This window comes from Chrysemys picta, chromosome 2 (assembly GCF_011386835.1).
Source record: "Chrysemys picta bellii isolate R12L10 chromosome 2, ASM1138683v2, whole genome shotgun sequence".
Taxonomy (NCBI): domain Eukaryota; kingdom Metazoa; phylum Chordata; order Testudines; family Emydidae; genus Chrysemys; species Chrysemys picta.
The window spans coordinates 166241622-166261694 of record NC_088792.1 but is presented as its reverse complement, the minus strand read 5'-3'; the positions used below and the strand labels follow the sequence as shown (position 1 = coordinate 166261694).

The window sequence follows — 20073 nt, the reverse complement described above, 5'->3', positions numbered from 1 at the left end:
GTTCAACATCTTTATTAATGATCTGGATGATGGGATTAATTGCACCCTCAGCAAGTTTGCAGATAACACTAAGCTAGGGGAGTGGTAGATACCCTGGAGGGTAGGGATAGGGTCCAGAGTGACCTAGACAAATTGGAGGATTGGGACAAAAGAAATCTGATGAGGTTCAACAAGGACAAGTGCAGAGTCCTGCACTTAGGATGGAAGAATCCCATGCACCGCTAGAGGCTGGGGACTGACTGGCTAAGCAACAGTTCTGCAGAAAAGGACCTGGGGATTACAGTGGCTGAGCAACTGGATATGAGTCAGCAGGGTGCGCTTGTTGCCAAGAAGGCTAACGACATATTGGGCTGCATTAGTAGGAGCATTGCCAGCAGATCAAGGGAAGTGATTATTCCCCTCTATTTGACACTGGTGAGGCCACATCTGGAGTATTGCGTCCAGTTTTGGCGCCCCCCACTACAGAAAGGATGTGGACAAATTGGAGAGAGTCCAGCGGAGGGCAATGAAAATGATCACGGGACTAGGGCACATGACTTACGAGGAAAGGCTGAGGGAACTTGGCTTGGTTAGTCTGCAGAAGAGAAGAGTGAGGGGGAATTTGATACCAGCCTTCAACTAACTGAAGGGGGGTTCCAAAGAGGATAGAGCTCGGCTGTTCTCAGTGGTGGCAGATGACAGAACAAGGAGCAATGGTCTCAAGTTGCAATGGGGGAGGTCTAGGTTGGATATTAGGAAACACTGTTTCACCAGGAGGGTGGTGAAGCACTGGAATGGGTTACCTAGGGAGGTGGTGGAATCTCCATCCTTATAGGTTTTTAAGGCCAGGCTTGACAAAGCCCTACCTGGGATGATTTAGTTGGGATTGGTCCTGCTTTGAGCAGAGGGTTGGACTACATGACCTTCTGAGGTCTCTTCCAACCCTTATCTTCTATGTTTCTATGCCTCTGGGTAGAGAATTTCATACCCAGTATTAGCCCTCGAATGACCTTCTTTGGACTGGTGGGTGAGGTCTAACCAAGCATTCCCCAAGAAGTCGTAGTGGAAGGGGAGTAGTCAGCCAGCACCTACCTGTAAAGCCTAGAAAAGGCTAGTGGCCGACAGACTTTGTTCCTCACATAAGACGGCAGCGATGACTGGGGACCTTGCGAGAAGATGAGTACAAGAGGAGGATGCAAATCTTAAAAGGATATTCTGATTCCTCTAGTGAATGAGGATGTGGATGCAGGCTATTGCTGGTGTTCAGTAACCACTAAATTCCAGTTTTGGTGGCATCTGTATCCCGATGGGATCATATCATCCGATCTTTATTAACATTTTAGTTTCATTTTAAAAATGTATATAGTGTTTAGAGGACTTTACGAAGACACGTAATTTGCATCCTTGTGATTTGCTTGTTTTGTACTATGAAAATTATAAAATACATTAAAATTTATAATTGAAACGACAAAGTAATTCCAAAAGGATTACAAAGGTACTACTACTACTACTATAACGTCTTTGTCTTCTGCAAAGAAATAAGTAAGTATTTAGGTTTCACAGGTTGTTTTGATTGAGCACAATACTTAACCGAAATCAAGCTCTGCGATAAAGCCCCATTAACCATGCCTTTTATAGTTCAAAATAATGTGATTTTAAGTACAAATTTGTTGATAGTTGATAATAAAGAAAGTAGTAAAAAAACCAATAATCATGAATTAGAACTATAAGAGATTTAGATAATACCGTCATGTGAGCATTTTAGTTAATCTCTAAAGAGATTTTATGACCAAATAAATAAATAATGTTTGGTATAATTTTTCCCCAAATGTATTCCATTAACTCTCCTATCAAAGAGCCATATTCCTAGCTGGTGTAATCTGACTGCATTGGAGCTATGCTGAAGATATGGCACTAAGTGCATAGTGAACTTACAAATACACAGTAAACACATAACATATTTTTGCCTTACCATTGTAATTTGTATACATCAAAATGAATAGCAATCAACCAAAGTCCTTTTATTGTTTTACTATGGTCCTTGCTTGAGGTTTGTATTACTTTTCATGTCTGCGGTAACATCCTAGCAGTACTAAAATAAGAATGGCATAGCTCATACTGCATTGTACTGGAGCATGCACATTATACACCACCTTTGTGGTATATAGTGCTACTGTCTCTGAGCATGTCATTTTCAGTATTTCCAAGCTCATGGTTTGTGTTTTGCCTCAGTTCTGTGACATACTTACCTATCTGTTCTTCCCTTAGGTGTGAGTGAGACTAGAACTGGTAATGTTCAAACACAACATTTTTCTTAGGGTCACCATAGTGCCTAAGCATTGCTGAGAACTCATCCAAAGTGGGAGGATTTTCAGTTGGCTAATGTACAAATGTGTTATAAACTTCCAATGCCTCCTTTCTCACTGGGTGCAGTCAAAAGGCTATTTTTATGTCCTCTTGTGTTTTAACATTTCCCGAAGTTTCGTGTAAAGGTAGAAGCATAGTTACCGACTCCTCCAATTCTCAGCAAGAGTACCAAGGAAAGATAAATGTGTGGGTGGCTTGAAGCCCTGCATCTTCAGGTGTTTTTAGTTTGTTTCACTTGTGTGTTCGGTATGTCCACACTGCAATAAAAGACCCTACACACAGATGCAGCTGACCCAGCTCATCTGACAGGCTTGCGGGGCTAAAAAACTGTAGTCTAGATGTTCAGGCTCAGGCTGGAGTCCAAGCTCTTGGGGGGGGGGGGCAGTGTTTCTAATTGTAAGGGTAGTTAAGCTCTGGAATAGGCTTTCAAGGGAGGTTGTGGAATCCCCATCATTAGAGGTAATTAACAGGTTAGGCAACCACCTGTTAGAGACAGACTAGATATACATGGTCCTGCCTCAGGACTTTATGACCTCTGAGTCCCATCTAGCCCTACATTTCTATGGTTTTATTATTCTAATTTCATAAACTACTCCATAGATATATGCATGTTGGTTACATCACCAGTAGGCCAGGTATTATTCACGTAACATCAAAAGGAAATTTGTCATTTACCTCAAAGAAAAGAGGTTTGGATTCTAAGACTGGAAAGTCTCCTTTAACCCACACTTTCTAATATTTAAGTGTACAGGATGTAAAAACATTTAATTTTCAGATATAGTGTCCACATCAAACATGAAGTTTAAATCTGGCTTTACAATACAATACGTTAAATATAGATTGATTTTGTTTTTAATTGGAATGATCTTTTGAAACTATTTCATACAGGGATCATTTTATTACTACCATTATATGAATGCATATTTATTGATGGAGGAATAGATCTGTAAAAATAATTTGTTCTTTATATGAATAACTATAAAATACTAATTTAGTGTTCAACTGAGGATTTGTTTTTCATAAATGTCCCTTGAATTGGAAAGATGTTATTTAAATGAAATATTTATCCAGTCCTTTTTTACAGTGCAGGTTTTGGCCAAAAACACAGACTCTTTAATGAGCAGGATAAAGTTTAATGAATATATAACAGATCTTCTCATAAATATAATAAAATTCAATAACAGATATTGCCAGTTTAAATTAAACCAATAAACTACAATAGAAAGGACTACATGAAAAATTGATGGAAACAAAATGAGAGATGTGCTGAACATGTCGGTAAAAAAAAAAAATCAGGAATTGTATCTGCACATATTTAAGGAGACACTTACCTGACATGTTGTAGTGAGCCAACCTACTGATCTGTGACTTCTATTCAGAACTTGGTTGTGTAAATTTAGCAAGATACCATTGTGCCCAGTAGAGTTTTATTATGTAATAAATATAAATAGAGACAATCCATCTCTGTTCTTCAATTTCCTATCTGTAACACTGGAATAATGGTCATATACCTGCTTGAGAGAGACAAGGTGAGTGAGGTAATATATTTTATTGGACCAACTTCTGTGGATGAGAGAGACAAGCTTTTGAGCTTATACAGAGCTCTTCTTCAAGTCTGGGAAATGTACTCAGAGTGTCACAGCTAAATACAAGGTGGAATAGATTGTTTAGTATAAATAGTTAACGCATATTTCAAGAGATCATTGAAAGCAAAGTGGCCCAGGAACACCTCTCCATCATGAGCTGGGAGAAAGCCACGGAGGGTGAGGGAGTTAAATGGGTTATAGATAAATGTAATAAGCCACAAACGCAGTGTCAATATTCAGTCCATGATTTTTAGCATCTATCAAATTTATTAATTTAAGCTTCCAGTCTTGTGTTTTGAAGGTGTGCAGGTTTCTTCATAAATGGAGTGTGATTACTTTATGGAAAGCATTCACCCAAGACAAAAGCACCATATCACCTGTAGGTGATCACTTTTCACAAAGCAGTCACTCCATATCTGATCTCTAAAAGGAAAACCTTCACAACACCTTGAAAAGATGAGCCTGGGAGCTTAAATTCATAACTTTACTAAATACTAAAAATCATAGACTGAATAAAGATGCTGCATTTATAACTTATTACAACAAATACACTTTCTCCAGCTTCCCCCCCCCCTCCCCATGTCTGGAGACTTGTTAACAGGTCACTTCACCTTGAATAGTCCCTTGAAATATGTCTTAACTATTTGATAAACAAACAATCTGTTCCACATTGTATTTAGGTGTGATGTGGTCCTGTGCCTACACTGCAATTAGACAACCGTGGCTGACCCATGCCAGCTGACTTGGGTTTGCGGGGCTGTTTAATTGCAATGTAGAGGTTTGGGTTCAGGCTGGAGCCTGAGTTCTAGGACCCTCCCACCTCACAGCGTCCTGGAGTCTGGGCCCCAGCCCGAGCCCAAACCTCTACACTACAATTAAACGGCCCTTAGCCTGAGTCTCATGAGCCTGAGTCAGCTGGCACAGACCATCCATGAGTTTTTAGTTGCAAACTCTGAGTATATTTCCCAGACCTGAAGGAGGGCACTGTGTAAGCTCGAAAACTTGTCTCTCTCACCAATAGAAAGTTGGTCCAATGAAAAAATATTACCTGATCAACCTTGTCTCTCTAATATCCTGAGACCAGCATGGCTACAACAACACTGCATGTAGCTTCTTTATAATGTATTTTGAGAGCTGTGTATAAAAAAAATCACTAGGAGCACAATGTGATGCACCCACATATGGGAGCAAGGGTGTGTGCAGTTCTCCCCTACATTGACTACCTCTTTAATAGTACGAGAAAAGAAAGCAGCCTCCATAGGACTGCTGTGCCCTTTCCCATGAAGGGTGGACATGAAGGGGTGATCTGAAGTGAAAAATGGGGCAGTTCTTAGCTCCATCCCTGCAGCACATCAGCCCAGCACAGTTGGGCCTGTATGGAGGGAGAAGTAAATCGTGCCAGGTGTAGGACTAGTACAGATAACTTCCCCTATTTGGGCAAAGGAGGAACCAGAGTCCAGATGGAAACTTCCTGAGGAGCCCTACTCTGTTAATGGGGCAGAACAACTACGTATTGCTCCTTATGGAGTTTGTGGCTAAGGCACACTCTAGTCTGTATGAATGACATTAATAATTACCAATGATAGTTCTATTATGAATAATAGACTTTAAGATTTCTTCTTATTGTTAGCTTCTTTCCCCACACCTCCCACTCTCATTTCTGTTCATTATTATTTGTTTTACACAAGAAAAAAATATTAGCCAGACTAACAATACTGTACACCTGAAGCTTTAAAGCAAAATGACATGGGAGGCAGAATAAATGTCTTTTGTCAAATGAGATCCACACTGCTGCATTAGTTTGTCTTTAAGACAATGGTTTTAATTGCTTAGAAGTCAGTAAAGCATTATTTAAGAATTGTCCTCAGTAATTAAATTAGGTTACTCTCTTTGCTTAAACACACATTAATCTTTCATGGTGACATCAAATTTGCAAACACCCAGTGGAAAAATACTGCAGCAAATAATTTTTAATGTAATAAATATTTAATCTATAAAATAATAGAATCATAGGACAGGAATGGACCTCAGGAGGTCATGTAGTCCAGTCCCCTGCAAGGCTAAGTATTATCTAGACCATCTCTGACAAGTAAATGGAGTAGAACACTTCAAAGAAGTTCTACTTTACTGCTCTGCTGTACTTGCCAGGAGCTAGTGAGCTCAAAGCTCTTTAACAATTCCAGAGTGGAAACACCTTTATCATGAGCATTGTACCAACTCCTTTTGTGGTTTTTAGCTTCTTTGTTTTGTGTTCCATTCTGTGAGATAGTATACGAGGACAAATTTGTAAAGAAGAGAATACATGGAAACTGCATCCTCTAGGTACAAATAAGGCAATTTATTCTTACAGCTCACCTGACCTGTTAATTATTGACAAAGTATCAAATGGCCAACTCCTAATTCAGTTGATTTTGCAAACAACTGATACTTTACTGACACGTATCAAAAGCCATTTTATCATGAGATAACAAATGTGTTCTCATGACAATTCAGGAGTTAATGTTTCTGTTACCATTTCCCTATGGAAATATCAGATCATGGTTAAACAAGACAATTTTGATACACTCAATGGAAGCAAAATAAATATCTAAACTGGAGCAAGTCCTTTAAAAAAGTCTATTTAAAAAAGTGTGAGAGCAACATGTTTGTTCTTCAGATTCATTTTGAAACATCAAAATGGAAAACACAACTCAGTGTAACTCCTTAGATAATATTTAGCTTGACTACATGTAGAGGGGCGGACTCACCCCTGCGACACCCCCTGCTGGTCTCTTCTGGGAATTAGCTCTTCCAGCACCCTGGAGCACCCCCTGCAGGCTGGTGATCCACCTGTCCTCTGGCCCCCATGTCCATCCCAGACCCCAGTGCCCTTGTATCTGGGGGACTACCCTCTGGCAGAACCCCTTCCTCTGGGTTTTCCCCAGTGGGAACCCCCACTCACTATCCCTACCTCACCTCAGGATAAGGCCACTGCCAATCACCAACTAGTCCCCACTCCCTGGGGCAGACTGCAGTATAGGCCACTCATCATCGGCAAGGTTGGGTTTGGACCTGCTGCCTTGGCCTACCCCTGGGCTGGGCTGCCCTCTGCAATCCCCAGTACCCCTTGGCCTTCTGCTAGGCCACAGCCTGGGGCTTTCCAGGCTGGAGCTCCCTAGCTCCTCTGCCTTTCCCCAGCCCTGCTCCACTCAGATACCCTGTCTCTAGATCCCTGCAGCCAAGCCCTTCTCCCTCTGAACCAGGGCCGGCTCTGGCTTTTTTGCCGCCCCAGAGGGCGGGGGGAGGGCACGGGGGGAGGGCGGCCGGGGGGGGGGGGGGGGAGGGCACGGGGGGGAGGGCGGCCGGAGCCCTGGGAGGAGGGCGGCGAGCCCCGGCGGGGGCTCCGCTCTCCCCCCGGCGGCCAGAGCGCAGGGGGCAGGGCGGCGAGAGGGCGGCGAGCCCCAGCCAGGGCTCGCCCCTCTCCCCCCCGGCGGCCGGGGGGAGGGTGGCGAGCCCGGCCGTGGCCCCGCTCTCCCCGGGGGCCGGAACGCCGCGCCGCCCCCCTCCAGGTGCCGCCCCAAGCACAAGCTTGGTGGGCTGGTGCCTGGAGCCGGCCCTGCTCTGAACACAGAGAGAGACTCTGTGTCCTTGCTCCTGGCTCCCAGCCTTTATAGGGCCAGCTGGGCCTGATTAGGGTGTGGCCCAGCTTCAGCTACTTCCCCTATCAGCCCAGTAGCTTTTCCCTTTGCCCCAGCCCTCTGCCAGGGCTGTTTTAAACCCCTTCAGGGCAGGAGCGGGGGACCACCCCACTACACAACCCCTTCACCCACTGGAGTTTTGATCAGTTATATTGATCTGTGATATGCCTTATTGGATAGTATTAATCATGTTGCACTACAGCATGTCTGATTCTGTATAACTGGCATAATTCATCTGAGGCATCATGCAGTTATGTTTTAGATATGAAACAAAAACAAATATATTGTTTAAAAAAACTCATAAATTACCTTGACAGTTTAATATCTCACACTGCACTAACTTAAACAACTATTGTCTCCCCAATCTCTTCATGATCTGTTTTGGAAATGAGAGATGTTCTGGAAAGGATTGCACCTAATGGTGGGCTGATGGATGTTTGCAAGCTGTGCAGCTGTTACATGGCAGATAGGAGACTTAGCACTATTGAAACTCCTGGCCTGTGAAGGCTAGACTTGGCTGAAGTGATGTGGGTCACTGCTGGAAAAGGAATTAGCATCATCACTCCTAGAGTCTGTTGTTCTGCCTGTATCAGCTCTGAATGTAATTTCCTTTCCAAGTGGCAAGTTGAGGTATTGGAGCTTGACCCTACAAGGTGCTTTGGTAAATCCCATCATCTCCCATTGGATTTTGCAGTGTTTGTGCTCAATATTATAATATGCTTACTACCTCTTCTGAGCTGCTGAGCATCATCAGTTCCTAATGACTTCAGTAGTAAGTTGTGGGTGACCAGTTACTTGAGAGTGCATCAGAACATAAAAATGGACATACTTGGTGAGAACAGTGGTCCATCCAGCCCAGTATCCTGTCTTCCAACAGTGACCAGTGCCAGACCAGTGTCAGACTGAATGAACAGAGCAGGGAAATTACTGAGTGGTCCATCCCATGTCATCCATTCCCAGCTTCTGGTAGTAACTGAACCTGACCCTGTATGAGCAAGAGCATAAACAGAATAACAAACATTCAGAAAAATATAAATATGCATATGGTAATTGTCACATACTAAAATACAGCTTCAATTTAGATGCATGCATGTATATGCAAATGATTGTATCATATATTCAAATTCTTTGTGTTTATGTAAATCAAGAGGAATTTTTTTTGCACATATACATTTTGGCATTTGTTTTCAGAAGTCATGGTACACAAAACTTACACCCAAAAGTAAATATCTGATCAAAGTTACAAATACCTAACTAGAGACTGGATTGAGATCCCCCTAAAATTAAGCAATTTTCAGGGGTGCTGAGTACCTGTATCACCCGTTGATTTCAGTTTGAGTTGCGCTGCTCAACACCTCTGTAAGTCAGTCTACTTTTATTTAGGTGCCTAAGCTTTGGGTCCCTACGTTTGAAAATATTGGCCATCGTTTATAATCCAAATTTTACTGACAGTTCTAAATATTTTGGGAAGTCACCAGCTGGTACTATTGCTAATTGTCTTACAAGTTCGGCTTATCTAAATGTATAAGCTGTTAGATCTTGGAGAAATGTCTATTATTAGGTATGGTACAGTTCTGTTTAGACAATGAGCATATCACTAGTAGAGTCTGCTATGCCTGAATCTCTCTCTGGCTATGTTTCATCAAACATTACATATTGTCAAACAATTACAGTAGTTTTGACTGCAGTTTGGAAGCAGTCTTTCAAATCTGTCATGGAGATATGGATCAAGCAGTGTCACCAATACACATTCCTCTTTTAAACATTTTTGTGTCTCAGAGTCTGTAGAATGCTTTGAAGATTCAGTCAGTGTAACTGCAGCTATGTCTTCTTCGCTTTCAAAATCAATCTGCAATTGTTTTAAAGAAAGAGGAAAAATGGTGGCAACACCAGGCTTGTATTATCACTGCTGCCTTGTCCTTCAGATGGAAACATGATCAAATTTGCAATAGTAAAAATGTTCTAGAGAATGGGAGCTGAAGGCAGTCTCTGCCAATCATTGCCATAATCCAATGCCATTTCATCACTTTAAATAGGCTGACCATATTTCCCAAAGGGAAAATGGGACACAATGCGGGGCTGGCCTGAGCCACTCGCCCAAGCGCCCACACAGGGCTGGCATTGCTGCTCACACAAGTCCTGCCTGCTCCCCCAGCTCGAGCCCTACCTTCCCTCCCATCCCCCCTGCATAGGGCTGAAATCGCCATTCTCCCCCTCACATGTTCATCCACACCCCAATTTTTTTTTTTTTTTTACAAAAGTGGGCATTTGTTGGCAAGAGCAAACAGGACTTTTGCAAAAAAAAGTTGGGACAGCCGGGACAGGACTTAAAAAAGGGACTGTGCAGGCCAAAACGGGAAGAATGGTCACCCTAACTTTAAACCTTGGATAGACTCAAGGGCTCACATTCTCTTGCTTCATGAAACCGCCAAAATCCATCCTATGTTTCAATTCTGCTGACGAACAACAACATTGCACCGAACACTTGAAATGTTAAAAATGTTTCTTTTCACTTTAGCAATGTCCCTCTTCTAGCACATTTAAAATGTGAATATTCACACTAGAATAAAGATGGAAAAATCAAAGAGAGATGCAGGGAAGAAATCCAAAATGATATAGAAAATGTGAGAAGAAAGGCCTCATCTGAATGACAATGAAAAATCTGACCATTTCCCCCCACCCCCAGTCGCTCTGTCACCCATTTTAAGTGTCAATGCCATACTGTGGATACCATTTTAACTGGCTAATTCTAGAACTAGTTTTGGGCCAGGAGTCTTTCAGTTAGCCAATTTAGATTTTCAAGGATAAGTATAATTAAGAATGAGTATTTGTTTCTGACACTGAGTGAAATTGGTCATGGGTGAAATATGATTATTAAACATTATTGTTTAGTAATACCTAGGGATTCCAATAAGGATTGTGGCGTCACTGTGTTAGGTGCTGTACAAACATATAAGATGACACAGTCTTTACCTTCGGGAGCTTACCATATAAGGAAAATTTCAGTTCAAAGGACATGTTATGCGGCACAACTTTCAATTAATAATTGTTTATGAGGAGTTCAGCTCCAGCCACTCATATATTTAGATTACTCAAATTGCTTTCTCTAATCCTTAAGAAGTGGAGATCTGTAAAAGCAATGGCCCACATGCTGTCTTATATCTAATATCAGGCTTTACATGATATCATCATAGAAATATCCATTTGTGGAATTGAGGTAAGGCATCAATTTATTTATACCATCTGATGTTGCTTTACCACAAGAAAGATTTAAAAATGAAGGGCTCTACCAATGGCTTTCTATTTATCTAGTTCTAGTTGCTGGTTTTATGCATGAAATTTGTGCTAATTGTCCTTTCCCTGGCTTCACTTGTGCCTCCATAATGACTCCCTAGTGCCCACTACCATGTAGCCAACTAAAATACTTTATAAGATCAAAGGATGGAGCTGGTCAACATTTCTTATTTGATATTTTGGTATGAAAAATGGTCATGTTCAAAAAAAGTTGAATAATAAACACATAAAAACTTACTAAAAATTCTTCAACTTTGGAAAAGTTACAGAGTAGTAAAAGGAAATACAAACCTCTGTAATTTAGCCACTGTAAAAGGCTGGAAAAGTTTTGAAAAGTTAAAGTGTGGCAGAAAGGAAAAGTGAAAAAAGCAAACAATCAAAAGAACGAAACTAAGCCCTGGTCATCATTCATTTCATTGTGACCAGTGGCAAAAAGAGAGGAGAAAATTATGGGAAATTAAAATGTTAAATGAAAAGTTTCATGACAAATTTTGAAAAGAAGGAAGAATTGTTCCATTTCAAAAGCTGCAAAGTGGAAATGACCTTCCCATTTTAAAAAAGTTGTGCAATTGTTTTTCCAGTTTTCAACCAGTGCTACAAAAGGTAATTATGGCCACATTGCAGATTTTCACCCACTAAGGACAGGTAAAGCAATCATCTCTTGTAGGTTGAAAAGAATCCTTTATTTGCATCTTTTAGTATATTCATAAGCAAAACTAACTTAGAAATCTACAAGGAAAATGTCTTGGGTAAACTCTTTTGCTGTGCAGGAAGAGAGTGAATAATGTAGGTTAAGAGGCTCTGAGATGCTAACTTCTTTGGGGAAATGGATGATCTCACTTTCCTCAGTTCTTCAAATAGAATTACACTGGAAGGGATGTTTTTTGTGTTGGTACCTTAGAGAAATGGGGAAAGGTAAACAGATTGGAATTAATAGCTTCAAGATCTGTAAGAAAATTCTGATCCTCATACTCTAGGAATTCTGTCTAATAAATATTAAATCCCTGTAGGAAGATTTATTTTTAATACCTACATTCTATATAAATAAAGACATGCCACGGAAAGAGAAAAGTGTAAATTATATGTACATCTGACCAGGTAGAAATGCAACATATTCATAGAGCTGAGCAGAGGATGACAAATCTATTTTGCAGCAACTTTTGTGGTTTAGAAATTTCTTTTTGTTCCATATTAGAATGAGACCAAAACCCTTGAACCTTTTAAACATTTTTGTGAAAACCAAATTTTGTTGAAATGTCTATTTTCAGACCACACTCAAAGCTGTGTGTGTCCTAGGGTTTAGAGCATTGCCCTGGATTGTGGGAAATCCAAATTCATGTTCCTACTTTGTGTGACTCACATCAGTTTTTCATCCTATATCACTCTCAATCAGGTTAAGGAGGGTCTTAAACCTGGATCTCGCAGATCCCAGGCCAGTGCCTTAACCACCAGCCTACAGAGTATCAATCTTTCTTGCTCCTTTCCACTGCTAAAAACATTGAAGAAACTGATACATTGCAAAATATTTCATATTTGATAAAATGACTTTTTTGTTGAAAATATACCAACCATTCATCATATTCTATTCATCATATTCTTGCTAATATTACTTTTGCTGATGAGTCCAATTCTGCTTTCCAGAGGGAGATTGTCTAAGAGTTTGTCAGAAACATGCAGCTAAGGGTAGCATAAAATCCCTCCTTTACCTGTAAAGGGTTAAGAAGCTCAGATAACCTGGTTGGCACCTGACCGAAAGGACCAATGAGGGGAGAAGATACTTTCAAATCTGTGGGGGAAGGTTTTTGTACTGCTCTCTTTGTTGTTCTCTCCAGGTCAGCAAGGAATCGGGGCAGGGAAAATACATCTCCCAAAGCCATACCTGAACTAAAGGCATCTAAGATTACAAATTGTAAATAACACTGGTCTACAGTTTTTGAGAAGTCGTCTGCTTCAGAGATAAAATGAGCTATTTATTATGTATTTTGATGTGCTGAATTCAAATATGACAATTAAAACAACTGATTGGCTACTGTTTCTAAGATATTTAAGTTTTTACATGTTATGTCTATGTATATTGTGTAGATAGTATAGTTTTAATCATAAATTGTAAACCTAGGTCTTTTCATGTGTTTATTGTTGCTTTACATGATAATATTTCACCTGTCCTGTTTATGTAACACTTTAAAAATCAGCAAAAGGGTTATATAAATAAAATGTATTATGAAACTAAAGGCAAAAAACTATTATGTACATAGTTTAGTCCTATTCAGTGTCTACTCAGCGCTTCTTGGCTTGTCTCCTGTATTCATTAAATGGAGCATCTCTTGTCACTGTCCAGCAATAGTCTACAAGCATTGATGGGCTCCATTTGCCCTGATAGCGTTTCTCCATTGTTGCAATGTCCTGGTGAAATCGCTTGCCGTGCTCGTCGCTCACTGCTCCGCAGTTCGGTGGAAAAAAATCTAGATGAGAGTGCAAAAAATGTATCTTTAGTGACATGTTGCAACCAAGGCATTTGTATGCCATGAGGAGGTTTTCCACCAACAACCTGTAGTTGTCTGCCTTGTTGTTTCCGAGAAAATTTATTGCCACTAACTGGAAGGCTTTCCATGCCGTCTTTTCCTTGCCACGCAGTGCATGGTTAAATGCATCATCTCGAAGAAGTTCACGAATATGAGGACCAACAAAGTCACCTTCCTTTATCTTAGCTTCACTTAACCTTGGAAATTTTCCACGGAGTACTTGAAAGCTGCTTGTGTTTTGTCAATGTCCTTGACAAAGTTCTTCATCAGACCCAGCTTGATGTGTAAGGGTGGTAACAAAATCTTCCTTGATTCAACAAGTGGTGGATGCTGAACACTTTTCCTCCCAGGCTCCAATGACTGTCGGAGTGGCCAATCTTTCTTGATGTAGTGAGAATCTCTTGCACAACTATCCCATTCGCAGAGAAAACAGCAGTACTTTGTGTATCCAGTCTGCAGACCAAGCAAGAGAGCAACAACCTTCAAATTGCCACAAAGCTGCCACTGATGTTGGTCATAGTTTATGCACCTCAAAAGTTGTTTCATGTTGTCATAGGTTTCCTTCATATGGACTGCATGACTAATTGGAATTGATGGCAAAACATTGCCATTATGCAGTAAAACAGCTTTAAGACTCGTCTTCGATGAATCAATGAACAGTCTCCACTCATCTGGATCGTGAACGATGTTGAGGGCTGCCATCACACCATCGATGTTGTTGCAGGCTACAAGATCACCTTCCATGAAGAAGAATGGGACAAGATCCTTTTGACGGTCACGGAATATAGAAACCCTAACATCACCTGCCAGGAGATTCCACTGCTGTAGTCTGGAGCCCAACAGCTCTGCCTTACTCTTGGGTAGTTCCAAATCCCTGACAAGGTCATTCAGTTCACCTTGTGTTATGAGGTGTGGTTCAGAGGAGGAGGATGGGAGAAAATGTGGGTCCTGTGACACTGATGGTTCAGGACCAGAAGTTTCATCCTCTTCCTCTTCCTCGTCTGACTCAAGTGAGAATGATTCTGGTGCATCAGGAACCGTCAGTCCTTCTCTGTCCGGTACTGGGTGTATAGCTGATGGAATGTTTGGATAATGCACAGTTTACTTTTTCTTCTTTGACACACCTTTCCCAACTGGAGGCACCATGCAGAAGTAACAATTGCTGGTATGATCTGTTGGCTCTCTCCAAATCATTGGCACTGCAAAAGGCATAGATTTCCTTTTCCTGTTCAACCACTGGTGAAGATTTGTTGTACAAGTGTTGCAGCATATGTGTGGGACCCACCTCTTGTCCTGATCTCCAATTTTGCAGCCAAAATAAAGGTGATAGGCTTTCTTAACCATAGTGGTTATATTGCGCTTTTGTGATGCAAAAGTCACTTCACCACAAACATAGCAGAAGTTATCTGCACTGTTCACACAAGTACGAGGCATCTCTGCTCACTTTGGCTAAACAGAAATGTGTCCCTTTGCAAAATCAAACACTGACAAATAAGAGAGCACGACACTGTATGATTTCTAGAGCTGATATAGGGCAATTTGTTCAGCAGAGTGATATAAGATTCGTTATGATTGCATCATCCATGACTTCTAGGAATAACATGATGCAATTCATATCATGTATGACGCAATACCAGCTTCAGGTTGCATCTTTCATTGTTTTGCCTAAAAGCAAGTATTGTCCAAACCCAGTCATAGATTTATTCATAGATCCAGTCAAAGATGTATTTTAGTCATTTCTGGTTTAAATTGAGATCCCTTCCCTTTATAACTCACTTATCCTCCGCCATTCCCAAGTCAAGGGTCGTATACACTGACCCAATAGCACATCTTGAAAACTAGAGCCAATCAACAATTTTAAGCATCATTTTTGTTCTCAGTGACCCAGAATTAGTAAAATTTGACTACATTTATTTCAGAAGCATTTTGGCTGTAGAGCAGTGTAATAGGAAGGAAATGCATTAGATTATCTTTTGTTTTAGTTTGTGAATTTTCCCTATGCTAAGAGGGAGGTTTATTCATGGGTTTTTTTTTGTTTGGGTTTTTTTTGGTAATTTTAAAGTTTTGCCTAGATGGGAATCCTCTGTGTTATAAATCTTATTACCCTGTAAAATTACCTTCCATCCTGATTTTACAGAGCTTCTTTTACTTTTTTCTTTATAATAAAGTTCTGCTTTTAAGAACCTGATTAGTTTTTAGTGTCCTAAAAACCCAAGTGGCTGGTCAGTGCCCACTTTGTTAACCTATTTGGTTGGTATATTATTCTCAAGCCTCCCCAGGAAAGGGGGTGAAGGGGTTTGGGGGGATTTTGGGGGAACAGGAACTCCAAGTGGTTCTTTTCCTTGAATCTTTATCTAACTCACTTGGTGGTGGCAGCAGTACTCATCCAAGGACAAGGAAGGATTTGTGCCTTGGGGAAGTTTTTAACCTAAGCTGGTAGAAATAAGCTTAGGGGGTCTTTCATGTGGGTCCCCAAATCTGTACCCCAGAGTTCTGCATGGGGAGGCAACCATGACAGAGCTACATCACAGAACTTGCCAGGCAGCTATGGTAACTTTAAGTCTCTTCACTTCATACTGATCTGGGACTGCTGCAGAGACTGGAGAGGCCTCCAATGTAACTTGTACAGTGCTGTCTAACTTACAGTAGCCTCCCTAGCTACACCTATAGGTAGGGCCCTACCACTTTCACATCCATTTTGGTTAATTTCATGGTCATGGGATTTTAAAAATAATAAATTTCATGGTTTCAGATATTTAAATCTGAAATTTCACTGTATTGTAACTGTGGGGGGGTTGCAAGGCTATTGAAGGAGGTGACGGTATTGCCAACCTTATTTCTGTGCTGCTGCCTTTAGAGCTGAGCAGTCAGAGGGCATCTGCTGGCTGGGCACCCAGTTCTGAAGGTAGTGTCACCTCCACCATCAGCACAGAAGTAAGGGTGGCAATACCATATCATGCCACCCTCACTTCTCCACCGCTGCCGACAGCAGTGCTGTCTTCAGAGCTGGGCTCCCAGCCAACAGCCATCACCCTCCGGGTACCCAACTCTGTGAAATCTGGTCTCTCCTACAATAGCCAGATTTCACATGGGAGCTCAGATGTCATGGTCCATAATGTGTTTTTCACGACTGTGAATTTGATAGGGTTCCACCTGTAGAAAGCAACACCTCCAGAAATCTTTGTATTTCTGCATCCTCTGGCCCCATTCACAACCTCACCCTGGTAAACTTCCTTCTCAGAACTTGCAACAGTGTCCTCAGAGGGTAGCCATATGGCTGTCTTCTACTGTGCCTGTATTGAAAAAATACTTCCTCGGCTGCAATGAGGCTTTTAGGACTCTTTTGTATAGCCCTTTAGTCTGCCATAAAAGGGCCAGAGTAGATGTGAGGATCTTTGCTGATGCACCAGGTTTATTAGTTTCTATTGGTTTAAATGAAGTAAGTGGAAAAACTCCCTATTGACTTTAATCAGACCAGGATTTCAGACATTGATTTGCATGAGAATTTTATCTGAGTAAGGGCTGCAGGACTTCACCCAATAATTGTATGTTTATGGAGATAAAAAGATTTGTTGGAACAAACAAGGAAGACTGGAAGAAAATTTGGGATTAAATAACAGGGGTTTTTTGGTGAAATAAAATAAATACACTACAACAATATATATGCTACGTCAACGGTTCTCAAACATTAGTAATCCGAGGAACTCCATTTTGATTTAATTTTTTCATAGATTCCCAAGCCCCCACTCAGCTCCAGGCCCCGTCCCCACTCCACCCCTTTCCCCAAGGCCCCACCCCACCTCTTCCCGCCCCACCCCTGCGCCTCCGCTTCCCTGCTTCTTTCCGCCTCCTCCCCCTCCCTCGCAGTGCCTCCTACACGCTGGGGAACAATTGTTCCATGGCATGCAGGAGGCACTGGAAGGGAGGGGAGGAGTTGATCAGTGGGGCCGATGGACCTCAGAAACCCCCAGGGAGTCCGCAAACCCCAGTTTGAGAAATGTGCTACATAATAATAATTAATACCAAACTAATGGGGAGGAGGGTCACTTCCTTATTCTGAGTCCCAAATAATTGGACACATGAACAACTAAAAGTACAAATATCATTTATACCTAATTGCGACAGACAGACAGACAATGGTCTGGTAGTAAATTATTTCATAACTAAGGAATATGAGGGAGAAGAGTTTTAGCTATAGACAAAAAATTGACAGATCCAGATTTAAACTACCTTCCCCAAGAGCAATGGGCAGGCCTCTGCAAAAGTAATCAATTTAATAAGTTGGGCAGATGCTCAGAGAACACCCCATGAAATGTTGTGCTTAAGGCTTGGAAATAGGAAATTTCCCATTGAGATGGAGTTGACCTACCTCAGGGCATTCGATAGATCTAGTTTTGGTGAAAAAGGTGATCTTGCCTAATATGGTAATGGACTGTAATACATAATCCTTGAAAAACAATCTCTCTCTCTCTCTGACTCTCTCAGTGGACACAGAATGGGGCTGGAACTCTGAAAGAAGTGGTCAGAGCTATGATTTGGTCTTTAGGCACATTAATCAGTTTGTTGTTGCTTTACTGTAACTGCACTAGATATGCCTTAACTAGTTTAGCTTATGGGGAATTCAAATCTAGCTATGTTAGGCAAATTCTTTCTTTGTTTTAAATCCATTTTCACAGTTTTTAATAAATCTTGTTTCAAAGAAGTCTACGGTTGTATGTGTGTTCCAAGCAGTTCATCCCGAAGGAAAAAAGAACCCAGTAGCAGTGCTAAAGGATACAAATTTTACCAGACCAAAAGTACCCACTCAGTCTTGGTTAAATGCTATGATCAGAGATGCTTCTCTCATTGAGCCGTGTTGCTTTCACTGTGGTAGGTGAACACTTTTGGAGACTTCAACATCACCAAGGAAGAGACATGAATTGGGTCATACTAACTTTGGGCATTTACATATAACTGATGATTAGCCAAAATATTATCATTCTAAATAACTGCCTTAAGATCTAAGCACTTTGGACATCGATAGTCTTCGGATAGATCAATTGAGCCTTGCATTGTATTACCAGTTAAGCAGGGAAGGGTGACAACTCCCTCCTGCTAGATTAGAGCATCTCTGAGACACATTATCCCCTGGTGACTAACTTTCACTTCAAGGTGAAGCACACTTTCAATATAGTTACATTATTCCTTAATTGTTACCCCTACATACATCTCACAATGATTATAAATGTTGACAAGCTTATTGCAGACATCATACATGTTACTCTTTATGGATAAATATCCCACAAAATATGTGTTTGGTGTGGTGAGTTTGTTGGGTTCAAGATAAGAGTTGTTTGCAAAGTACCGGGGACCCTTTGCCACTGAATCTTTGTGTCACAGTGTTCCAGTTAAGATACAAGCAAGAAACTTGGTATGGATGTTGTTTTTCGGACTTGTGGTGGACTCAAAGACCTTGAATAGGGATGCAAGGCTCCTTTGATGATTCATCCTTATGTTGTTACCAGAAGATTTGGTTTAATAATCCTATACCAATGATGTTGCCTAAAATTACTACTTTTAATTTAAAAACTTTTCCTTTATAACTATTTAAATTTGTAACCAAGGTTGTGGCCTGCCCTAAAGGAGTTGCCAGGAAAAGCCGCAGCTAGCTAGCTTTCTCTTGAAAGGATACGGATACAGCCCTCCGATCAAGAATAGACAAGTAGGCAGTAAATCTTTGAAAACAAAAATAATATATATTTAGAAGTGAGTAGTTATGATAAAAGAATAAGGGTTACAGTATAAAGAAATGAACCATCACAGCAAATAAAGATGCAATACTATAATAACAATTTCAACTACGTTTATAGCATATAACGATGTAATCATTTACTTAATATAACAATATATAAATTAAACATTCAATACTATATACTTAAAGCTATACATCCAGTAAGTGCTGGCCAGGCAATTACTAGATGGGTAGGAGAAGATCTCACTCAGACCACGGACATCCAGCTTTATTTACACTTGAAACCCATGTGCTCTAGGATGTTGGTAAAACGCATAGGAGAAAAAGTTACTTGAGTTTGGTCCTAATAAAGACTAGCTGATTGTGAGATGTTCTGGGTGGGAAGGGACTGAGGAGCACAGAAATGAAGCGGACATTTCACCTCAACTTTTTACTAACTTGTTGAGATATCTTTCAATGCAGCTGCCATCTCTTGTGTTCTCACTCCAGGTCCTGTCTGTCTGTATGTGTGTTGCACTTATGTATTTACTGGACAGAGGGAGTAGCTGAGTGAACTTTTTGTGGCATTCAAAAGACAAGTTGGGTAAGGTAATATATTTTATTGGACTAACGTCTGTTGCTGAGAGAGACAAGTTTTCAAGCCACACAGGGTATCTCCCTCACCAACAGAAGTTGGCCCAATACAATATATGACTTCACCCAACTCATCTCTATCTAATATGCTGGGACCAACACAGCTACAACTACACTGTACACATCAAAGGCATTGGATGAGGCACTGTGGTTTAGCCCTGCAAAATTCAGATCTGGATTAGAGGTTCCAGGTTTGAGTAAAACAACCAATTTCTACCTTGGTCAAAAAGTCAGACAAACCTTTTTTTTTTTTTTTTTTTTTTTTGTAAGTTTCAAACAAACAA

General features: G+C 40.9%; 1 long non-coding RNA gene across 1 annotated transcript in view; it reads left to right on the top strand.

Moving 5' to 3' along the window:
• Nucleotides 1-20073, top strand: part of LOC122173063 (uncharacterized) — a 109104-nt gene that overhangs the window by 59981 nt on the left and 29050 nt on the right. The gene's annotated exons all lie outside the window — the stretch shown is intronic.